We start from the raw sequence: 25,814 nt of genomic DNA on the forward strand, positions 1-25,814 counted from the left end.
TTCACCCCTCCTTTCAACTAAGCCTAGTTCGTTTGCCTATCCACACTACCCCACTTTGTTCATAACCTTTTCTATGGCCCCTCTCACCAATAATCCACCTAAAACTCGTTCCACTCATTTAATGATACCTGCCACTGACTTTCTCTCTTTCTACACGCCAACTCCCTTTGCACGCGCAAGGCCGAAGGAGAAGTAATTAACTACTACCATCACCACCTCCATACGGCCAATCCCCTAAATTTCTTTCCATTTTTACTAAAAAAAGGCAGAACCCATCATTATGGTTTTGCACCCTTTCCCACGGTATCATGATTACAAGATTCAAACTTCATTTTCTTCCAGGAGGAATAAAAAGGGGAGGGAGCAACAGGAAGAGGGGTTACTCTCTTATCTTCATGATCTAGGTTTTTTTTTTTCATTTCACAGTGCCTCCATTTTTTATGATCCCCATCCAATCCACCACCCAAAAGAAAAAACAATGGTGTTGTCCCTTCATCAGCTCATGCCTCAACCAACATAGGAACCTTCATGTTCATTAGCTTAAACCCTTCCATCTATCCATCTTTGTCCGAAAAGCCTTACATTGTGGGAGTGATTGGAACCAGTGGGGAGTGTTCAAGGAGAAGAAGAAAAAAGTGTAACAAGAGGTGAGAAACACACAAACTAATCCCAAGGAAGAGGGGACTGGAAGACTTGCAGCCATACCAGGTAAGTCTATGAAAATATGCAAGACATTTGGTCTTAAAGGTATTAGCAATGAACCTGTAATGCACAAATGAATTTAGCAGTGGGTATGCTTCGTACACTAAATTTTGCTATGTTTCTGCATATGTGGGTTTATTGTTTTGCTTCCACATGATGATCAATGCATGATCTTGGGTTCCATACACTTACTTAAAGGGACAAGAGAAGAAAAAAGAGAAGAATTTATTTGAGTGGTGTGAGGCACGAGTTATCTCATGATATTCATGGCATGTGATTGATTTATCTGAGATTGCATTTGAATGGTGTTTCCTTGGGCATACTTAGAATATGCAAGGTTTGAAAAGCTTTTATGCTATGTGAAAATTAGTGTTTAACCGAGAATTTTAACTTTTGCATTATGGTTTCGATTGCATGCATCAAGGAAATATATGTATGTACCCTTTTGCCTTTTCGGTATGTGTGTATATGTTTAAATGTGATTCATTTGCTTTTCTTTAAAATGGGATAATAGTTCGGGTTGGCAAGCATGCTACAGCACATTATGCAAGATTTCCCATTCATATATGCATGTGCAGTAACGTGTCATTTGAAGCATATGTGAAGTCTGGAGCCCACCTTAATATTCAATGCATTAAAACACTTTTATGTGCATATGGCATTCACGTAAATGTATAAAGGTGCATGGTATTTATAGGTTTTTTTTTATGTCAAATCAATGAGTATGATCGGGCCATCTTGAATTTGATATTTGGATTTAATATAATATGTGCACATTGATTTCTTTGTCTTTAACGTTTTCTAGTTTTGTTTTTAGGACTTTTTTAATTTATTTTATATTTTAGTTTAAATTATACTTGAAAACTAGTAATAAAAAATTAATTGTGCATATCTCTTTTAAGTAGATATCCTTTTTAAAAAAAATAAAAAATCTAAAAGAATATTTTTCATATACTTTTTCTCATTTTGAGGTATTTGTACGGCCGCTCGCGTCGTCTAATATCTCACAAATAAAGGTATAAGTACCCGTGTGGCCGCTCGCATCGTCCTAGTACTTAATACCTTTTTTTTTCTAAATGTTTTATTTCAAAAAGAAAGTCCAAAATATGTTTTTCTTCCTATGGCCGTATGTCGTTTGACACTTTTATAATAAAGGTTTAAGTACTCGTGTGACCGTCCACGTCGTCCTAGTACTTAGCACCTTTTTCTTTTAAATATATATATATATATATATATATATATATATATATATATATATATATATATATATATAAAGAATAAATAAATACAAAAGACTTCATATTATAAAATAAAAAACATCGACGTTTTCAAACAAATAGTTTTTTTGAAAAGAACTACGTAACCTTGATTTCTCATTTTAAATGAGAATACGTAGGACCAAGGTCAATCCTTGTCGAGCCCAAAAATAAAAAAAAAATAATTTTGTTTCTTTTTAGTATTATTTGTCTCATTATTTTTGGGGAAAATTAATATTTCGAAAACCACATCAACTTTGCATTTTTAATTAAAAGTATCGCCTTCGGGCGGGTGCTGTAGGGTGCTAACACCTTCCCTACGCGTAACCGACTCCCGGATCCAAAAATCTGGTTTTTCGCGGACTTGCTTTATTTTAATGGTTTTCCATAATTTTCCAGAAATAACTATGGTGGCGACTCCAAATCTCTTTTCAAACTCGTTTTCTTTTTTCGATTCGCCTTCCCGTCGCGATTCCAGTTGCGACAGTTAGCAAAAAACATGAATTGGCTTGATGGTTTAGCACTGACTTGGCATTGGAATGATGGTGGGTTCAAACCTTGGAGAACCCAAATTAAAACCTTATTTTTTTTGTACTTTTGGCTTTGGCTTGAATATGAAAAGTTGAGGGAAAACCCTAGTTGTATGGCAGCCGAGAGGTGGCTGGAAAACAATCATAATGAGATAGTGAATGTCATTAACAACTAATTAAGACTCAATTTTCGTTTTAGGTAATTAACCTAGCTTTTAGGCACCCTTTAAAAAGCAATATTGGGTTAATAGAGAGGGTTTTGGCAAGCTGGGATTGTAATTAGAATTAGAGCACGAAAATTATTGAGATTGGTGAGGTTGAGTGAGGTTGTATGGCTAAATTGAGAAGAATCCAGGATGGTTTTGGTGATTCAAGGGAGAACTTTGCAATTGTCAAAGCTTTAAGCGAAGGAAGACCATGTTAGGGGAACTGAACTTGAAATTTATGTTGTTTTGTTAAGGATATAATGCATGATGTACAAATTACCTGTTTTCTATTGAATTATTTCGTGAATTCTGGGTTTTTGGAATTTTTCCAAAAACCGCCTGGCGAACGATGAACTGCCGCCAGGCGACACATCTACTTATGCTTGTTTTCTGGGTTCCAGAGAGGAACCACCTGGCGGTGAGCTTGGTGCCGCCAGGTGACGCGTGACAAACCAACTCAGTTGTTGGGTTTTTGCTTGAACTGCCTGGCAATGATGAACACCCGCCAGGCGATGCGAGCCAATTGTGGCTCGGTTTTGGTGTTTTAAGTGTTTTGGTTGAAATCCAAACCGAAGGGAAGGAGCTTTTAGCTTTTAATTGAATATTGGATGATAGAGATGTGGGAATTTCGTTGTCAATTAGAGTTAATTTGAGAGAACCCTTATAAACCCTTTTAGGTTTGCGAGAATTGGGGGAGGTTGTGTAGAACTGGTCGTAATAGTGGTTAATTGTACTAAAATTGTTGTTGGAATCAGTCAAGGTGTTTAATGGTGACATTGTTATCGTAGTTTTGAGAGAAAAAAATAATATCGATAGAGAAAAGCATTGGAAGGGCGTGAAGGGTTCCCTGCAGGTGCTGCAAATTCTGGGAAATTGGCCGGAATCCCATGCACTGCCTGGCGGCTCAGGGTTTGCCGCCAGGCGCCAACGCAGAGGCAATGGGTCTGCGTGGCAGCTGGATACGGGGATGGTTTTGGGTGTTGTTACAGTTGTAGTTGGGATTAGTAGATTGGATTCTGTGATATTTGGGGAAATTTGATGATGGAGTTCTTGGGCATGAATTAAAGAGGTTGGGATTACCTTAGGATGTAATGATATTAGCTATTATAGGTCTTGCTTATATCAATTATGGCACAGTAGGAATTCTGGACTTGGATAAGTTGGGTGCAAGGGGTTTAGAGACTTGACCTATTGTTGTGAATGGGAGTTTAACTCAAAGCTAACGCTAAAGAGGGGAATGAATTGGAAATGGCTGTAATGACTAGAATTAAGTTAAGGATTAAGCACTGGGAGTGCATTGTGGTGTGGTAGTGTTGAATAAGGTTGACTTTAAGAAAGCCAAAATGTACCCTTGTGTGGTTAAATTTAAATGAAAGTAGGGAATTGGATAGTGAGTTAGCCACTGGAAAGGCGATTCCATAAACTGGAGGAAATATCGTAAGTTATGATGCTTGGGTGAGTAATTTAATTTGTGCAGGATTGCAAAGAAACCAAAAATGCGCCTGTACTAATATAGCGCCTGGCGGTGGTTTTAGACCGCCAGGCGATAGCAACAATGTCAGTGGGGTCTGGTATGAATTATGCCAGGCGGTGAAGGTGGATTTGCTAGGTGGTTGCGGCGGAATTAGTGAAGTTTTAGTATGGATGCGCCTGGCGATGTGAATTGTCCCGCCAGGCGGTGTCTTCAGTTGTTGGTGGTTTTAAGGCGCTTGGCGCCTAGCGGTACGTGTCCCCTGCCACGCAGTCTGGAAGCTGGTAGTGCCTAGCGGTACGTGTCCCTCACTAGGCGATTTGGTTGTCGTAAGCCCTAGTTGTTTGATTCTGCAGGCATGATCTACAAGGCTTTTGGTGATGCTTCAAAGGTGGGATTGCTAGGTTCCTTGAGTTGAGCTAGGAACGTATCCCTTGAGTTGAGCTCGGGATAGGGGTTAACCACGTAGCATTCCTCGAGTTGAGCTCAGAATGGCATCCCTCGAGTTGAGCTCGGGATGGCGGATGAACACGAGGAACCCTTGAGTTGAGCTCGGGTTGGCAAGTGTTGCTAGTGTGAGTGTGCTGGTTATGGCCAGTACGGATGGGTCCAGATAGATTGCCCTCCTTAGTGAATAGTTGACGAGTTTGGTAGTCTTGGGACGTTACGAACTATGTTCGTATTTGGGAACTCCACCTGGCGTTACGGTGTATGATCCGTAGCAATAGTTTCCCGTATGTGCTCTATCGGTTGTGGCTGATAGGTATGGCAGCAAGTCACCTTGGGGTAATCACTAGAAGAAGTAGAACACGAATAACTTGGTTGTGGCCAAGTGGAATGAATTAGATGGGTTGGAATTCATACGGGAGGAATGTGTTGTCTACATATATTTGTGTGTTATATATGTGTATGCTCTTTTATATGTTTAAATCTATTAAGCTCACCCTATCTGCCTGTGTTTGGCGATGATCGTGTGCGCGGTACACCAGCTGATGTTGATGCAGGTGGTGCTGGTGACACTTAGCCACGGAGCGGGGATAGCATGGGAGTCTTTTTAATTATTATGTTTTGGAAATAATTTGTAAACTCTTATGAAACATTTTGTTTATTATTTCAGTTTATAAACTATGGTTTTGGAATTATATTTGGCTTTTATTGTACATTAATAAAAGTTTTAAATTTCCCGCGTTTTGGGAAATGAGGTATTATTAAATGAAAATACTTATTATTATTTTTATTCATTATTAAATTCGTAATATCTTGTCGGGGTGTTACACAACAAAACCCTAACTTTTGGAATAGAGAGAAAGAGAAAGAGTTGTTATGTGGCAGCCTCCCAATGGACACTTAAATGGTAAAAGTTGGTCAAATCTGGTCAAATAAAGAAAGGTTAAAATGCAAATTGATATATTTGGATTTCCTTACAAATTTGGAGTACAGGATTGCAAAAGGTTGATTAAGAAAATTAATACAAATATTAGTTGGTGATAATTTATGAGATATCTTTACATAATTAATTTATTTAATTATATCATAAAATTTTAACCAACTATATTTGTCAAATAGTTTTAAAATTGATTATATCTCTCCAAATATTTTTACATATTCATAATCCCTATAAAGATAAATGATATTTGAGAGATTTTAGTGACAGAAAAGCCCGATCCAAGTCCTATATAAAAAGACTAAGGAAAAGCAGAAAACACAAGCTCGGAACTTCGGAGTTTAGAAACCCTTAGGGGGTGTAATTTCGTTCTCTCTCTCCAAGGGTGGGCAAAAAAATCCAATTTTTTTTATCTGATCCACTTTTTCTCTGATCCAACCCATTTAAGATCCATTTTATTAAAAATCCACTCTATTTTATTAGATCTAGATTTTAATCTAATCTACATTTTATATATTTTATGGATTGGATATTCATTCTCTAAATCCAGATTTTCAAATATGGATTATCCAAAAAATCCAATCCAAAATTGCAATCCTTAGTATACACAAGAACCCAAAAAATCTTCTCAGACTCCTTGATCCATGCATCTACTTCATCAAGAGTGGCTTTGTCGTTGAACTTAGACGACTTATGTTTCAAGACATCTTCCATAATAATTGCTTGAGGTGGCAAAATCATGGCTCTCAGTTGCGCTGCAATAGGCTACATCACGTCTACCATGTCATGGATTGCCTGTGTAATCTCGTCAACTCCATTATTATTCCTTCTTCTTTTGTTGGCCATAGCTTGGATACGCCACATATTTAGCTGGTGAATCAAACAACTTAAGTTACAACAAAGCAACAAAATTGACAATCAATAGCAACACATCAGTTTCGCAACCGAAACACGATAGGCTCACTTCGCAAAGACCCCCAAAAATCCTTTGAAATCATGACTCTGATACCAAATGTAATATCCTAGCCGAATATTACTAATTTAAATAAATAAAAATAATTAACATATAATAAACCTTATCATTTATATAATTCTATTTTTCCAAAATGCAGAAAAATTTAAAACTTCATTTATCGCGCCGAAATGAGAAATGTCTCGCACTTACACATTATTTCCAAAACCATTTTCCAAAACTATTACAATTCAAATTTCGTTAATACTAGAATGAGAATACAAAGTAAAGAAAACATAGTCTTTAATAAAATCCCTATTATCTACATCCTAACTTGCAACACCATCTGCTCATTAAAACGTAGTCTTTAACAAAAAAACGCAGATGCAGTTTCGCATAGTTAATGGTGGAAACCCTAACGTAGCAAACTGCCATTGCATAGTCAACGAGTCAAATATGGTCAAACATTACAGATTTTGGTCAAAGTTGGTCCAATAGTCAAATAAGAGGGACAAAATTGGAAAATTGACAGAAATTAAGTTGCTAAATAATTAATTAAAGATTTTTTATTAATTATCTTTGATATATCTCAAATTATAAACAAAGAAGATCGTCCAAATATTTTAAAAATGGATAAATTTTGTTAATTATTTGAGAGATATTATATCAAACGATAAAAGATTTTAGGAACAGAACAAATCAAGTCCAAGTCTAATCAAGACCTATATAAAGAGACCAAGGGAGAAGTAGAGAGGACAAGCTCGGGACTTCGGGGTTTAGGAACCTTTAGGGGGGCTTAATTTCATTTCATTTCCTTTCCATCTCTGTACTTTCTTCTATTTTTATTTTACTTTTGCATTATATAGATTGCTAAACTTCTTGGGTTGATTCCATTATAATTTCATTATGGATATTGAGATTAGAATGAAATAATTTCTTTATTCTTTTTATTATTGTTGAGGTTTTAATTCATCTATGTCTTTTATCTTTGAATCACGTAAAAAGTAATAATTTTAAATCTATATGTGTAAGACCCGGGAAAATTAAATAGTTAATTAAATAATTAATTAATATATGCGGGTAATAGAAGCCTTTAAGGCATTTAATGCGGTGTGCTATGACGTGGAAAAGTACTAATTCAAATGGTTGAGAGTACTTGGTTATGTTGAGAGGACTTGGGTTCAAGTCCTATGTATACCAATTGCGTGTTATTTTAATCTGTGCATTTTTTTGTTGACTTATTTGAATATGAGACGTGATAACGTAATCCTAAAATTATAGGAATGATCACAAATGTTAATTGGTTGGATTGGTTATGCACTTGACTTGCTAATTGATGGATTGTAGGTTCGTGTGAGTCACTGAGCAGAGGAGTTGAGCAAATTGGTGCGGGTTGCAATGAGAATTGGGTTGTGGAAGCCATTTTTGGAAGAAGGAGCAAAGGTTAGGAGAGTTTTAGTTGAAGGACATTCCTCCAAATTTGATTTCAGCAAGGATTCCAGGTAAGGGGAGTTGTCTCTTATGTGTTTATTTCATATTTGAATTATTATGGTCTACCAAGTATAATTGCATGAACTTTTCCCCGTTTTGGCGCTGTTATTCGTAGTTTCTGGGTTTTTACCCAGAAATCGCCTGGCGGTCATGAATATGCCGCCAGGCGATGCCTCTTTGCTGCCCAGTTTTATGGGTTCTGTTACCATCCGCTTGGCGGCCAAGGTGGGTCAGCTAGGTGGCGCTTCGTGATCGCTTCTATTTTGGTTATGTTTCATGAATTTGTGATGCTATGACTCTTCATTCAGATTGTTATGCCTGTGAAATTATGTGTTGACATTGTGTTGTCATAGTTATGATGCGGGGATAATTAAATTGGGAACATGAGCATGAGATGAATAGGTTAAAACTTATGATGGATTAGAACTAAGGAAAAGAGGAATCAATTTCGTTAGGGTTGGATTTACATGATGTTAATAGTTGATTATACGCCTAGAATTGTAATGATCGTGAACTACTAGATTGTGTATGACATATGGGTTTTGGTGGGTTAAACAGAATTGTGTTTCATGGCATAGAGGAACCTGGTTTTCCCAGGAACTGATGTGCCGCCTAGCGGCATTACATTGGCCACCAGGCGATAATCGCAAACCAGAAGTTATTCTGGAATTTCTGGATCTGTGACTGAGAGAGAGAGAGAGAGGGCTAGTGAATTGAGCTATGGGGCCATTATTAGAGGTAAGGTGATGAGAAGGGTGTATTAAAGCCAGGAATGGAAAGGATTAATGAGGAGAATACGACGACGAATAATCTTGGATGTGAGTGAGAAATAATATTAAATGGAATAGTAAGTAGGAGGAAGAATGTTTCTCATAGAAATGATGCAGGTTTTGGAAACATAGTTCATTACCTATGTGTACATGGTACTTGGTGATCTTGATATATTGGCTTGGGTGTCATTCGCGATTTCTATGAATGGTGGGATGATGAGTGATTACGCAATCTTGGGAGTGAACATCACTTATGGTTTGTATAGTGAGTTAAGTATGTTGGGCACATGATCTGATATTATTCACGACCAGTAAAATTATGATATGTGAATTATACGCTTACTGGGTTGGTAGGTGCTGCCATAAACTTGACTGAATTCTTATACAATAATTGTTTAATTGGTAAACTAGAGACTTGGAATAGAGGAATTGGAAATTTTAAGGCATGGGTTCTTGAATCATAGAGGGGTAGCTTAATGCTAATAATCTTATCTAGATCGAAGGGGACACATCTAGACACTTTGGTGTACATACGATCATAAGTTTTAATCATTTTGGGTGCTAAAAACCAGTAGGAATACACTACTGATATAGCACTTAGCGGCACGGGTAGGTGCGTCAGGCGATAGAACCTCTATGGAAGTCCCTGCATTGTGCAACAGAGGAGGTTAAACTAACCTGGTGTCGGGCGGCGAGGAGTGAACCGCCAGGCGATCTGGACTGGTTTCACCTGGCGGCGCTTGGGGCTACGCCAGGCGATAAATTCTACAGTCTATGTTTTGTGTGTGTGTTGCGTTTGAGCAATTATACTTGGATCAGGAGATGTTGTGCCATGAGCGGGTAGGTTCATGGATGGTGGTGAACATGTGATGATATGAGCGGGGAGGTTCATATCCAGTTACTCTCGTGTAGGGATATGAGCGAGGTAGGTTCATATGTTCCATGCTCACGCTTGAGAGATGCTGTGTGCAGGGAGGTACGTGGCTGGTTGATGAGTCATTATTTTCTTCCATTCCACTAGCCTTAGTGTACCCATTAGACAGTTGCTCAGTGCTTAATTATTCATATTTAGAGTGTTTTTCATCTGTTGGGCTTTATTGGGCCACTGTTTCGAATTTGGACTAATTTCACATTATTTGGCCTAATTTGTGTTTTTAATTATTTTTAGGTATTTGGGTGAAGCAATTTTGGAGCTTGGACGTCAATATTCAGTTGAAGAGAGTCGCCACGTCATTTCCACATCATTTCCATGTCATTTCCACGTCAGCAAAGTCAATGGGTCAACATTTAAGGCCCAGAGTGGCATTTTTGTAATTTTGCAACTCACAATGGCAGTTTCGTAATTCTGAGTGGCAGGGGTGATATGACCACGAAATTAGGTCTGCATAGGGGAGACCAACCGCTCCTTCTTCTGCACTCTCTCAAACCTCCATTTTTGTTGTTTTTAAGCTTTGGAAGGTGACCTATGGTGGCACACACGAATTTTTCACGTTTTCCATTGGTTTTTCACGTTTTATGAGTCTTGGACAGCACATTGAAGTTGTATTAACGTTTTCTACCATTTGGGTAACATTTATATTGAAGTATTTTCGTTTTTGGTGGTTGTTTTCGTTGTTCTTCTATTATCCCTTGCCCATTTCGTTTGCTGCACCATTTTAAGCTTTGAGTATCAATTTGAAGTCATTTGAATGGTTGAATTGCAATTTCTGTTTCATATTCGAAGTGGTTGATTGTTCATTTTCCATGTCTAGCTAAGTTTTTCGTATTGGTTCCTTAAAGAAACTGAATTGAAACCATGAAGTTGATGTTTTGCAGTGCACTCCAATTCCTATTTTCTCTTCATCCTATTCAATTTCGTAGCTTTGAATGAAATGGAATTTGTGATGCTTAATCATGGGTTCATGTTTTCACAATTTCAGAATCCTTGTCATGCTTAGTGAGTTTGGGTTTTGGCCACAGTTGCTTAATCTCTGTGTGTGTGTGTGTGTGAAATTGAAAGAAGGATGTGTGTTATGCTTAATGGCATAATGAAGCTGTGTTAATTTTCGCATAGTTGATTAATTCAGATTTCATGAGAGTAAATTGGATAAGAGAATTGATTTAGTAACTTGTGATTGGTGGATTTTCAGTGGAATCAAGGAATCAGTACATTTTGAATTCTGTGTTTAATTCAGTTTCTGTGTTTTTATTAGAATTTAGCAAACTTGTGTGAATCTGCCAAACCCCCCCCCCTTGTGTTATTGTTGTGTTCATCTGGAAATTTCGCTTTGAATGAAAATATTGGTCGTTAGGAGACGACTTGGTTCACTTTCATGTACTGCATTTAATATGTTTTATTTTGGTGGGTTACGGCCTCTATCACTGGTGCATCACATGTGTTGGACTACGGGCGAGTAGGTTCGTAGAGCAAGACTACAAGCGGGGAGGTTTGTAGAGCAGGACTACGAGCAGGGAGGTTCGTAGAGGCAAGACCACGAGCGGGCAGGTTCGTGTGAGCATCATATTTCCGAGTCCAAGGCTAACCATTTGTGTGATTTCAAGGGTGAAAAGCCTTGGGGTTAAGGTCTTGGCCAAGAACTATGTAGATTGAATAAGATGGATGTATGACTTATCTAGTGTTATTATATATGTTATTTTTATTTTTATCAGCTCACCCTTTCTGTTTGTGTATGGCGATGATCGTGTGATTTGTTACACGGGAGCAAATGTTGATACAGGTGATGTTGAGGATGCTCAAGCGACGGAGTGAGGGCTAGCTGGGAATTTGAGCTAGGGATTTACTATGTTTTCATGGTTTTATTTGGAGCATTGGAACTTGTAATAACTTTTGGTTTAATTCCATTTGAATATTGTCGCATTGAATATTAAATTTTAATTTTTCCACGTTTGGGATTAATAATATTGCGACGTTTGAATTTCTTTTTATATCTTGAATTATTTAATTAAGTAATATTCATTAGGGATGTTACAATATGCATGTTGATCATATGAGATCAAGGGTTTTTAAATTTAATTGAGACTTTACTTTGATTTTATTTAGAAACTTTCATGTGATTGAATGAGTTTTTACCAATAATTGAGACTTTACTTTGATTAAAGGTATTTACTCTAATTAAAATTAATTGAGACTTTACTTTGATTAATTAAGCTTTTTATTTGGTGAAGAGATAAAACAATAAACATGATTAGGCATAGTAAAATTTAATTGAGACTGTACTTTGGTTAAATGTACTATGGATAATCTAAAAGTTCTCACTTTTAATTGAGATTGTACTTTGGTTAAAAGTGAGAACCCCAACAAATTAATTGAGACTTTACATTGATTAATTTGCAAATCCACAACAATAATTAATTGAGCAATAATCTTCAGATAACTGATGATGGATCTATTTTGAAAAAGCAGTGGAATCAATCTATTTTCTTTACTATTGTTTTTACTTCTTTTTATCTTTTCAAATCTATTTCTTTCTTTTTTATCTTAATCCTTTTATATTTTCGTTATTTTATTTGACTAACTCTTTTGTATAGTTTTTATAAGAACTAATTTGTTAAAAAGCAATTCCGTGTTCGTTGGGAGACGACTCAGGGTTAGCTTAACCCTAACTAGTTTGTTCACTACTAACTTAGCAATACTGAAGTTGCTAAAGTTAAGTAGTGGTAATTTGATCGCTTCACGACAGCGATATCAAACACCATCTGCTAAAAACAAGTAGATAGGGTGAGCTCAAAATAATAGAAATAATAAATAATACAATGTAACCCAAAACCCAATTATTAATTTAAACCAACAACCTTTCTGAGGACTACCATCCTCAGACACTAGCACTCTCAGCCACCACCATGTGCATCCCGATTCTACACCCATTGATGATATCTTTAAGATGACTCTTGCTGCCACAAGCTCCAACTTGTGGTTCCACCATCTACCGGCCACCACTCGTAGATCACGCGCGGGAATTATCCTATTACTGACTACAATCCGCAACATCGAGTGGAGCTTCCCATTTCGAACCACGATCTGTATTTATCATAAGACTATTGACCTCACATCAACATTCAAATTACCCTCAGGCTACAACCTGGAATGGCCAAATGTTTAACTCCCCATTACAAGCTACAACTCGTAAATGGGCCTCTAGCAAGTCATTTGTTCAAGGCTTTCATCCAAAGCTGTGTAAAAATCTTCCAACGCAACCACTCACAGCACGTAGTATCACTTGGCGCAACTCTAGCGTCGCTAGGTGAAATTGGTGCAGGTGTGTGTACATACCTAACCTAGCAAATATTCTAAGTGATGCGACCCAATAAGTCCTAGTTTGCTTTATTGACCTAAAGTAGTTGGAAGATATTCTGAGATATATTTGTTGGTGCAAATATTCATATATTAACATTATATGTGACTAAATCTCGGTAGTTTGATTATGTCATTATATTCTTTAATACGATATATTTACAAAATATTTGGTATATCAGGTAAGGTGCCACATTATTATTATTATTGTATTATATATTCAAGGTAAATTGTTATTTTATTGATATTGGTTAATATTACATTACCTATTTTTGTTAGAAAATGATTACCCAAATAATACTAACAATAATAAAAAATATTAAATAATATAATAATAATAATTAGAGCAATAATAATACTAAGACATATATATATATAAATTAACAAATATTAATCAGAGACCTAATAATTCTTATAACAATAATAGATAATAGATAAAAAATAAATAAGGTAAGGAGTAGAAATAGCCTGGGTTGAGGCATGTATAGTGCTATCCTTAGAGAGAAAACGTCCCCACTGCACAGGGCAATACAAATACACAATCATGTGTTTCAAATCATATGTGTTTCTCACCCAATATACAACAACATATCAGTTCGATCGACTGCAGCAAAAAACCTATGAACCTTATGAACACTAATGTCTTAAAAGATAGTATATAAAAGAAAAGAAGAACACTCTTGAGAAAACTCTAGTGTTTGTTGTATCTATTATATCTTTTCCCACGTACCTAGGTTGTATTTATAAGTAACAAAAGGAGACACAAGAGTAAATAATAATATGAATATAGTTGTTAACCATAAATGACATTAACCCATAAAATTAAAAGTTCATGAAAACTTAAGTAATTATAGGTTTTTTATTTTAATTACATATTTTTTTAAATTATATTAAAATATTTCCATTAATCGCCTACATAATTTTAAAAAAATATATATTATCTTTTAAAACAAAATATTGCAGTTCAGCGTAAGGAACCTTCGGGGTTTGAACCTTACACATAGTGTCTATAAACTTCCATCCGAGAAAAATGCAAAGACTTGATTGTCTTGAGCTACATCCCCTATGATCGAGTTATAGTAAATAACACATACAATATCAGTGTTCATTATAGGTTCTAATCAGTGAGTGCACGTTACGGCCTTGCGCATGTATCTTGTTTCATGAGTATCACTTATGTTGACCTGGGAAGCCAAGGTGGTATGCCTCATGAAGATTTGATGAAGATTTGATGAAGCCCTTTTGAACTACCTTGAACTCATTACCATTAGAATGAAGCCTGCATTGATGAAGATAAGGAGATTTGATGGTATTCATCTTGATCAAGGCTGGAACGTGTGTTCTCCACATGGTTACATCATTAAGAAAGTGTATTTGTAGTTTGTAATTCATATTGTAGACCTTGTAGCATTAACTTGATGTATTTGGTCTTTAGTGTGTCTTTTAATCTGTTGAATGGTTTTTCAACAGGTTACAAGGTTGGCTGAAGTAGTCTTAAACTACAACTAATTCAATCAGTTGATTTATTTTTTAATCGATTGATTTCACTTAAGTCAAGTGAAATCAACCGATTGATTTAAAAATCAATTTGTTGAATTTCGTTACAATTTAACTATAAGAGTTGTGATTTTCGAAAGAGATGGTATCTGATCATTTTTTAGAGCGAAATTGTTCTAGAAACTTGTGGAAACTCTCTCTTTGGTGATCATTCAGACTGCAACAGTTGAAGAGTGATCTTGGATCAATTCTTGGAGTTTTTGGCTTATGTTTGAAGCTTAGACAAAAGTGGTTTGTGGTAGGTTGGGTTGTGGTACCACTGAGGTTTGATCTTTCTCAAGCTTTGTGTGTGTGCCTAGTGGTTTTTCAGGTCTGCAAGAGGGTTCTTGTTGTGCTGGTGTGATTCTTGTGTGATTCAAGAGTCTTGTTGGTGGTTTTTGCTTATTTTGAAATTGTATGGGTGGATACTTTGTAAATCTTTTGAAATAGTGTAAAGTCAACCTCAGGTTGCCTTGACAAACTGGATGTAGCTTAGGTTTGAGTGAATCAGTATAAAAATCTTGTGATCTCATCTTTTCTTTAACCCTTCTCTCTTGCATAATCATTTAAATTTTAAAGAACTTGTGTTTCAATAATCTTTTTCGTGTTCTTGCATGTTTTCATGACATCTGCAGCACTGAGCATCTTTGCATAACCATTTAGAACCTGTCTTGATCATTCTTGTGCACTGTTCCTGGTATAAAACTCGAATATGCATTTTTGCATTTTTCCCAATATTTTAGTCGATTGTTTTTCAGTTTCAATCGGTTGATTATACCAGAATAAAATCTGTTTAGTAAAATCAATCGATTAACTATTTTTGACCGATTGAAAGTATATTGTCCAGTAGCTTTTGCATCCTAACTTGGTGATCCAATTGATTTAAATAAAGTGGTTTTTAGCTTTCAAAGATAGCCTAAATTTTTAACTAGCCAATTCAACCCCCCTTTCTTGGCATTTGAACCATTTCAAAACTAACAATTGGTATCTAGAGCTAAGTACTTGAAATTTCCTCAAGTAAGGTCCTAAATCTGTTTTTGAACTACTTGAAATGACTAAAAACAAGTTACCCTTTACTGAAGGTGCCTCAATTCATAGACCCCCTATGTTTAGTGGCATTAATTACCAATTTTGAAAAATTAGGATGAAAATCTTTATTGAGTCAATAGATCAAAGGATATGGGAGGCAATCATAAATGGACCATATACTCTTAAGCATATTGTTGCAAATGTGCAAGTTGATAAGTCATGGACTCAATGGATAGAGGAAGAAAGGAGGAGAGCTCAATATGATTGCAATGCTAAGAATATCCTCACGTCATCTCTCAACATGGATGAGTTTTTTCGTGTTTCACAATGCAAGAGTGCCAAGGAAATGTGGGAGGTTCTTGAAGTGACTCATGAAGGAACCAATGATGTTAAAAGAGCAAGGAAGCATGCCTTGATTCAAGAGTATGAGCTATTCAAGATGAAACAAGGAGAATCTATAGCGGATGTACAAAAGAGATTCACTCACATAGTCAACCATCTCATGGGTTTGGGTAAGGAATATGACAAAGAAGAGTTAAACATCAAGGTGCTGAAGTGTCTTGATAGATCTTGGCAACCAAAGGTCACGACTATCTTAGAAACAAGAGATCTATCCACTTTGACTACAGCTACATTGTTTAGCAAGCTTAGGGAGCATGGGATTGAGATGCAAAGGCTAAATGAGCTAGAGTCAAGTGAGAAAAAGGTAAGGAACATAGCCTCGAAGACTAGCACCAAGAGGAATGAGGAACCAGAGGATGAGGTGGCTGAATCAAGTGAAAGTGAGAACATGAATCTCCTTGTCAAAAGGTTTGGTAAGTATCTCAAAAGCAAAGGTAGCAAAGGTAATCCCAAGAGGTATACTTCCAAACATAATGAATCAAACTCTTCTAATTTTACTTGTTATAACTGTGGAAAACAAGGACATATCAAAATTGAATGTCCAAATGCTAACAAAGAGAAGAAGAAGAGTGTTGATAGGAAAAAGGAGAAGAAGCCAAATGAGAGACGTGCATACATTGCATGGGAGGACAATGATGATTCAACAACAAGTAGCTCTTCACAAGATGAGAGTGAAGAAGCCAATTTATGCCTCATGGCTGGTTATGAGTCATCCTCTTCAAGCCAAGTCATAAAAGGTAATAAGAAAGATTTGTGGTACCTTGATAGTGGCTGTTCAAGACATATGACAAGAGATAAGACCAAATTTGCTAAGTTAGAATTGAATGAGGAAGGGTTTGTAACCTATGGAGACAATAACAAAGGAAGAATCCGTGGAAGTGGAGTCATAAGCAATGGATCCTCTTTTAGTATCAAAAATGTGCTGCTGGTAGAAGGATTGAAACACAATTTGATAAGTATAAGTCAACTATGTGATAAAGGCTTTAAAGTCATGTTTGAACCAAATAATTGCTTTATATATGATGTATGTGGTAGTATTGTTTTGATAGGCAAAAGAGTCAATAATATATATCTACTTGATATGCATCATGCATCATTTAGCATCAATTGTTTGCTTACAAAAGAGGATGACACTTGGTTATGGCATAGGAGACTTTGTCATATACACATGCACCATTTCAATCGGCTGAATTAAAAACAGTTGGTTGAAGAACTACCAAAACTTAAGTTTGAGAAGGATAGAGTGTGTGAAGCATGTCAAAAAGGAAAACATACCAAGGTCTCTTTTAAACCTAAAAATGTTGTTTCAACTAAAAGACCTTTAGAGATGCTTCACATGGATCTATTTGGTCCATCTCGAACCATGAGCCTTGTGGCAACCTTTTTGCATTAGTCATAGTTGATGATTTCTCTAGGTACACATGAACTTTGTTCTTAGCTGCCAAAAATGACACTTTTCATGCTTTTAAAAGACTTGCCAAGATGCTTGAAAATGAAAAGAGTTCCAAGATAGTGTTTATTCGAAGTGACCATGGTGGGGAATTTCAAAATGAAAGGTTTGAACTTTAGTTAAAAGCATGACATTAAGCATAATTTTTCTACACTAAGAACCCCACAACAAAATGGTGTTGTTGAAAGGAAAAACATGTCACTTGAGGAACTAGCTAGAACTATGTTAAATGAAAACTCACTACCTAAGTGTTTTTGGGCTGATGCAGTCAACACTACTTGTTATGTTTTAAATAAAGTGTTGATTAGGCCAATTTTGAAGAAAACACCCTATGAGTTTCTGAAAGGGAGGAGGCTTGTTTTAAGTCACCTAAAAGTATTTGGATGTAAGTGTTTCATCTTAAATAATGGCAAAGAAAGTCTTGGCAAATTTGATGCAAAAGTTGATGAAGGTGTTAGGCTATGCTATAATATAGAGTTTATAATAAGAGATTGATGATTGTTGAAGAGTTTGTGCATGTTGTATTTGATGAAACTAACCCAAAGTTGCAAGATCAAGTGCCAAACAATGCAGATGAAGAAGATTTACTGCAGGAGCATATTTCTACTGCAGCAAAGCCCTCTGCTGCAAGAAATCAATCGGTTGAAAAGGAAAAACAGCCAACTGAAAATGTTGCAGATAACAACTTGCCCAAGGATTGGATCCAGCCTAGAGATTTATCAAAGGACAACATCACAGGTGATATCAAACAGGGAGTATCTACTAGGCGTAGAATTGAATTTTTTGAACATGTTGCTTTTGTATCTCAAATTGAACCTAAAAGTGTGAATGGTGCTTTGAATGATAGTAATTGGATTGTTGCTATTAGACATGTCAAAGTGAGCCAACCCGGCTCACACGGGTTGGCTCACCACGAGCCGGGTTGAAAATGACTGAACCCAACCCGACTCACTTTCTGGTGAGCCAGAAATTTTGTAACCCGGCTCAACCCACCACGGGTTGGTGGGTTAAGTGGGTTGGCTCACCAACCCACCTAAAAATTTTTTTTTTTTAGTATTCAAATATTTAAATAAATTTTTAAGTAACCCATGAGATGACAATCATAGTAAAATCAAGAACCAATGTTTTGATCATGTTCACCACCAATATATGAAGAATTATTTCCAAGAAAGTATCCATTAGTCTAAAATAGCATGGCTAATATTACAAATTTTCTGTCATGCTATTCAACAAAATATAAATAAAAAAACTATACATTTTTTTCATGCTAATTTAGAAAAAATTGTTTATAAGACGGTTACTTGAGTAATTTTCTATAAAGATTATAGTTAAAGATTAAAGTATCAACATATATATAACTTAACAATCAAATTAATTAAACATTCAAACTATTCAAATATAATTAAGCAACATTCTGGCATTTTAAAATATGAAATTGTGAACAAATATAATAGGATTTAGTAAATAATTATTAAAAAAATAAAAAAAATAAAAAAAATTGTAAAAAAATGTTGGTGGGTTAAGTGGGCCAACCCACCTTCAACCCGGCTCGAACCCATTTAACCCGTGGGTTAAGTGAGCCGGGTTGAGTTCAACCCACTTTTGAAAAAGTTGAATTTTTCTCAACCCAACCCGGCTCGAACCCGTGGTGAGCCGGGTTGGCTCACGGGTTGAAACTCATTTTGACATCTCTAGTTGCTATGCAAGATGAACTCAATCAATTCACAAGAAATTATGTGTGGTTTCTAGTGCCTAAAATTGATTATATGAATATAATTGGAACTAAATGGGTTTTTAGAAACAAAATGGATGAAGATGGTAATATTGTAAGGAACAAAGCTAGACTAGTTGCTAAAGGTTATAATCAAGAAGAATGCATTGACTTTGATGAAACTTATGCACCTGTATCTAGGCTAGAAGTTGTGAGGTTACTCTTAGCATATGCTTGCATGTGTATCTTTAAATTGCATCAAATGGATGTGAAAAGTGCATTCTTGAATGATTTCCTAAATGAAGAAGTGTATGTATCAAAACCTCTTGGATTTGAGGATCATCTCTATCCTAACCATGTTTTCAAAGAAAAAGGCCTTATATGGTTTGAAACAAGCACCACGACAGTGGTATCAAAGGCTAAGCAATTTTCTCTTATCAAAAGGTTATGCTAGAGGTGCAGTGGATAAAACACTCTTCATTAGAAAACATGAAAGTGATGTTATACTTGTTCAAGTGTATGTTGATGATATCATCTTTGGTTCAAATAACAACACATTGTGTGAAGAGTTTGTTGCAACTATGCAGGGAGAATTTGAGATGTCCATGATGAGTGAGCTTACCTACTTTCTAGGGCTGCAAGTAAAGCAATTCAAGCATGGAACATTTTTAAACCAATCAAAATATTGTTTTGACTTGTTGAAAAAGTTCAAAATGGAGGATTGCAAGGAAGTTGCCACTCTAATTGCTACAAACTGTCTTATGGATGCAGATGAGGCTGGCCAATCAATGGATTCAACCAAATATAGAGTGTTGATTGGGTCTTGGCTCTATCTTACAACAAGTAGGCCATGTATTCAGTTTGGTGTATGCTTATGTGCTAGGTTCCAAACAAATCCAAAGGAATCACACTTTAAAGTTGCAAAAAGGATTCTAAAGTACCTTAAAGGAACAACCAATTTTGGTTTATGGTATCCATGTGATTCTAACATAACTCTTAGTGGCTTTTCATATTCGGATTATGTAGGTTGCAAATTGGATAGGAAAAGCACAAGTGGCACTTGCCATTTACTTGGATCAAGTCTAATCTCATGGAATAGCAAAAAGTAAGCATGTGTGGCACTCTCCACTGCTGAAACTGAGTATATTGCTGCTGGACATGGCTGTGCACAAATCATATGGTTGAAACATCAACTTTTGGACTATGGTGTAATGCTAAGTAAGGTACCATTGTACTGTGATAATACTAGCGCCATTAACTTAACCAAGAATCCAATACAACATTCTAAAACCAAGCATATAGAGATTAGGCATCATTTCATTCGTGATGATGTTCAGAAGGGAGATTGTGAAATTCAATTTGTTAAAATTGAAAATCAATTGGCTGATTTGTTCACCAAAACGTTGGCTAGAGATAGGTTTAACAAACTAAGAACTGAACTAGGCATATTAGACATGAAGAATGTGGTCTGATGTATTTTTAACATGTTAATCTTATGTATTCATGCATTTGTTTCATTAAAATCAGTTGTTGTATGAGAAAATTGAAAACAGTCATAATTAACCTGTTGATTTTTAATTTCAACGTGTTGATTTCACTTAAATATGCCTTTGTTTGCAAAAATCATGATCTGTCAACATGTTGATGCTACTTTTCAACATGTTTATTTCACTTAAACTGCCACTGAATGATGAAAATTTGATCTGCTATGGTTTTTAATATGTTGATATAATTTAGTATGTTCATTCCATTAAAATTGAATTTGGAAAAATGAAGTTCAATTTTACGATTTTCAATTGATTGATTTTCAAAATCAGTCAGCTAATTTCACTTAACCAGATTTTGGTTTTAATCTTTGATGCTTTGATGTTGTTTTAATCGACTAATTCTACTTTTCAACGTGTTGATTTTACTTAAATTGTGCATTTACTAACAAATTGAATTGCAAAGCTAACCTAGTCAAAGAAAACATCTTTTTGTCAGGTACTATCTACTCTTAACAACTATTTCATCAGCCATGTGTTGCTTTTACTGATTTGTTTGACCAAAAAGCATGTGTAGTATATAATTCCAAAATGCATGTAGCTCAGATGATCTGAACTGATTGATTCACTCATAAAAACTCATTGGAAACACCATGAATGTGTGAGATATTGTAATCAACTACATTAATCTAGGTTGGGTGACCTAAAACTAATTAATTAGAAAAATTTGCACCATTTAATCGACTGTTTTTGAAAATCGACCTGTTCAACTATAAATACTACACTTGAATTGTTGCATTTGCATCATACATCTCTTAGAAACAACCATACCCACACTCATCATGCCTCACCGTCAATAAAGAGCTACCCAATCTGATGATGAGCACTTCAATCCTCTTACCCCAAGGTCTCCAAACCAAGAAAATCATGGGAAAATTGAAGCATGATTTGAAGATCATGAGGACAACATCCAAGTGTTCCTCATTAAGATGAATAAGAAGCAAATCAGCATTCCTAAGGTGCTGAGATTCTCGTGGCTGAGGGCTGAAGGCTTTGAAAGCCTATTTCAACAACTCAAGCATCAAAGGTTGAAGACCTTCCTTGAACTTTCAGGGAAAATCTATCCAGACTTGGTGAAGGTGTTTTTCACCAACTTGGAGTTAAAAAATGATGTACTAATGTCAAGCATCAAGGGTGTCCGCATGGAGATTAACAAGAAAGCTTGGAAAGATGTGGCTGGACTTAAATCAAAGGGTGTGCAAGTGAGGAAAGGTGAAATTGGGGTAGTTCCAGAATTCAACAAGGTCTAATACTACGGCCAATGCTTGAGGAATCCAACTGCTGAGATCAAGCACTTCCATGTTGGTGGTCTCAAGGTGGATCAAAGGTTACTTGGTATGATTTTCACAAGAATCTTTGTTCCACGTGGTAGCAACCATTCAACATTGAATGAGGGAGATTTGATTCTCATGTACTGCATCTAACACAACACTCAAGTGGATTGGATCTATGTGTTTCGTGATCACATGCTCAAGGCCAAGAGGCTCACGGATTTTAGGCTGCCATATGTGGTTTTGGTGTCAAAATTCATTGAATACTTTGGAATTGATGTAGAAGATGAGATAGAAGAGTCAACTGGACTACTGAACCATACCTCCAACCAAAATCTGCACAAAAATGGGTTTTCTCAAGGAGGGAAATGCATAGACAGTTGCTGGTGTTGTAGTTGGTGGTGCACATGATCATGAAGTTGGCCCAAGTGATGCAAATCAAGATGAAGAACCAACTATTGGACCCATGGACTTAATTTCCTACAACCTTCCAAAGGATAGAGGCCTTGTGTACTGACATTTTGAGAGGATGGTGTTGAATCAACTGCATGAACTCAATGTGTCCCAACATGCACATCACAGATATTGCAATGAGAGATTCAATGCATTGGATGCCAAATCCATGATATCCATGACCTGCTGACCTCATTCCAAACTAGAAATGATCCTCAAGATGACTGAGTGTGTTAGCTTTTAGGATCATGCATTGCATCCATGTGTTTGTGATTTTTCCGTTTGAGTTTTGTCAGTTTCAGTTGGTTGTTTTCATTTTTAGTTGGCTGATTATATCAACTTCATGTTTATTTTCTATGTTTTCAATTTCTGTTGGCTGTATTTTGTTCCAATATTAATGAAATGATATGCAATGTTTGTTCCCTTATGCATTTGTTCTATTTGATGAATCCAAAGGGGGAGAAAAATTGAAAAATGGAAAATTGATCACATTAAACTAAGTAAAAGCATTAAAATTGGAATCAATAATCAAATCTGAATTTGAACTCATATTATTGATAGGGGGAGCATGTGCATCTTTATGTGCTTGCTAGCTTGTCTGTATTGCTACTGTAAATGTTTTTCAGGTTTACAAGTTTAAGGCTAACGCGTCACTTCATCAACTTAATGGTATCCAACCAATGGAAGCAATTTGCAATGGAAGATAGAACAAGATATAGGTTGGCTTCATCAAATCAGGGGGATAATGTTGACATGTGAAGCCAAGGTGGTATGCCTCGTGAAGATTTGATGAAGCCCTTTTGAACCACCTTGAACCCATTACCATTGGAATGAAGCCTACATTGATGAAGATAAGGAGATTTGATGGTATTCATGTTGATCAAGGTTGCAACGTGTGTTCTCCACATGGTTACATCATTAAGAAAGTGTATTTGTAGTTTGTAGTTCATATTGTAGACCTTGTAGCATTAATTTGATGTATTTGGTTTTTTGTGTGTCTTTTAATCTATTGAATGGTTTTTCAACAGGTTAAAATGATTCTTTTAATATCTTGAATGGTTTTTCAACAGGTTAAAAGGTTGGCTGCAATAGTCTTAAACTACAACTAATTCAATCAATTGATTTATTTTTTAATCGACTGATTTCATTTAAGTCTAGTGAAATCAACTGATTGATTTGGAAATCAACCTGTTGAATTTCGTAACAATTTAACTATAAGAGCTATGATTTTCGAGAGAGATGGTCTCTGGTCATTTTTTAGAGCGAAATTATTCTAGAAACTTGTGGAAACTCTCTTTTTAGTGATCATTCAGACTGCAACAGTTGAAGATTGATCTTGGATCAATTTTAGGAGTTTTTGGTATATGTTTTAAGCTTGGAGAAAGTGGTTTGTGGTAGGCTGGTTGTGCTACCACTGAGGTTTGATCTTTCTCAAGCTTTGTGTGTGTGCTTGATGGTTTTCCAGGTCTGCAAGAGGGTTCTTACTGTGCCGGTGTGATTTTTGTGTGATTCAAGAGTCTTGTTTGTGGTTTTTGCTTATTTTGAAATTGTAAGGGTGGATACTTTGTAAATCTTTTGAAATAGTGCAAAGTCAAGCTCAGGTTGCCTTGATAAACTGGATCTCGCTCAGGTTTGAGTGAACCAGTATAAAATCTTGTGATCTCATCTTTTCTTTAACCCTTCTCTTTTGCATAATCATTTAAATTTTAAAGAACTTGTGTTTCAATCCTCTTTTTCGTGTTCTTGCATGTTTTCATAACATTTGCAACATTGAGCATGTTTGCATAATCATTTAGAACCTACCTTGATCATTCTTGTGCACTGTTCCTGGTATAAAACTTGAATATGCATTTTTTCATTTTTTCCAGTATTTCAGTCGACTATTTTTTTTGTTTCAATTGGTTGATTATAGTAGAACAGAATCGGTTTAATAAAATCAATCGATTAACTCTATTTTTGACCGATTGAAAGCATATTGTCCAATAGCTTTTGCATCCTAACTTGGTGATCCAATTGATTCAATTAAAGGTGGTTTATAGCTTTCAAAGATAGCCTAAATTTTTAACTAGCCAATTCAACCCCCCCCCCCTTCTTGGCATTTCAACCATTTCAAAACTAACAACTTAGAGACTTGCCCATGTCTCACAATGATGGCCCCACCATCACACTCACTAAGTAAACCCTCAAAGGGTGGTTTGTGACTAATACCCCTACAATAATTGGCATTGAGTTTATTAAGAGGTATTTTATAAAATAAGCATAATAATGCACATACCTCAACCATTGGGTTTATTAAGAGGCATTTTATATACTAATATATAAGCATAACAATGCATATACCTCAACCTAATTATTGCCACAATTTATAGTACACCTCGCTGTTGCAAAAAGAAAAATACAAGTCAAATGCTGAAGCAAGATTTTGATGATGATAAAAGAAGCCTAAAAGCCATCTAGAAGTCAATATGAAGAACATGTGTTTTATGTTTAAAGTTATCTTGTAAATTGTACTTAGAATAGTTAGAATCAACAAGCAAGATCAAAATTCTGGTATTTCTCGAAAAACCAATGTGATAATCGACTATCACTTAGGATAATCGATTATCTTGAGCTGAGTCAAATTTTTCAAAAAAAGCACTGGAATTATCGATTATCAACTCTGATAATCGATTATCTGCTCAAAATTTTGTTTTCAAAAAATACACTGGAATAATCGATTATCACTGGTGATAATCGATTATCCCTATCAGTTTGAACGTTACTGTTCAGTTTTTGACTTAATTTTTAGAACCCCTATTTAAGGAACATTAGAGTTACTCCGAACTAACCTTTTTTAGAAGCTAGAGTGTTAGTGTTGTGACTGCAAAGAGAGTTCTCTGAGTGTTCTCAAAAGAAGCTTTGAAAAACCTAGTGTGGGTAGAGCGATAACTTTTCCTGAGAGGTTTTCTAGGAGATTGAGTGTTGTTGTTGTTGCTAGGAAAGCTAAGGTCAAGGTTCTTTATGTGATTCAGAGAAAGGTGTTCATCTCTTGTGTGTTTAAGATAGGTGTTTTCTTTCCTTAATCTTTTACTATCTGATTATAATCTAATATTTGTTAGTGATTGAGTTAATCTCTTTATTTGAAGAGATTAACAACTAGACGTAGGATCTTTTGATTTGAACCAGTATAAATACTTGTGTTCAATCTTCTTCTCTATCTCTATATTAAATCTAGTGTTGCATATAAAGGAACTAATACCAAATTAATCGGTAAAATTTTGGAAAAATTTTAAAGTATTAATTTTATTACTTAAAACCAATTCACCCCCTCTTAGTTTTTGTCCAAACGCTAAACATTACGATGTGCGATACCAACACTCGCCATA

The 25,814-nt window shown here is 35.8% G+C and overlaps 1 long non-coding RNA gene across 1 annotated transcript; it reads left to right on the forward strand.

The window, feature by feature from the left end:
- Positions 1–248: 248 nt before the first annotated feature.
- On the forward strand, positions 249–10,357 carry LOC114187670. Its single transcript, XR_003605317.1, has 3 exons — positions 249–708; positions 7,849–8,003; positions 9,931–10,357. It is a non-coding gene; the product is annotated as an uncharacterized LOC114187670 (long non-coding RNA).
- Positions 10,358–25,814: the final 15,457 nt, after the last annotated feature.

Source organism: Vigna unguiculata, chromosome 6 (genome assembly GCF_004118075.2).
Source record: "Vigna unguiculata cultivar IT97K-499-35 chromosome 6, ASM411807v1, whole genome shotgun sequence".
NCBI classification, from domain to species: Eukaryota; Viridiplantae; Streptophyta; class Magnoliopsida; order Fabales; family Fabaceae; genus Vigna; species Vigna unguiculata.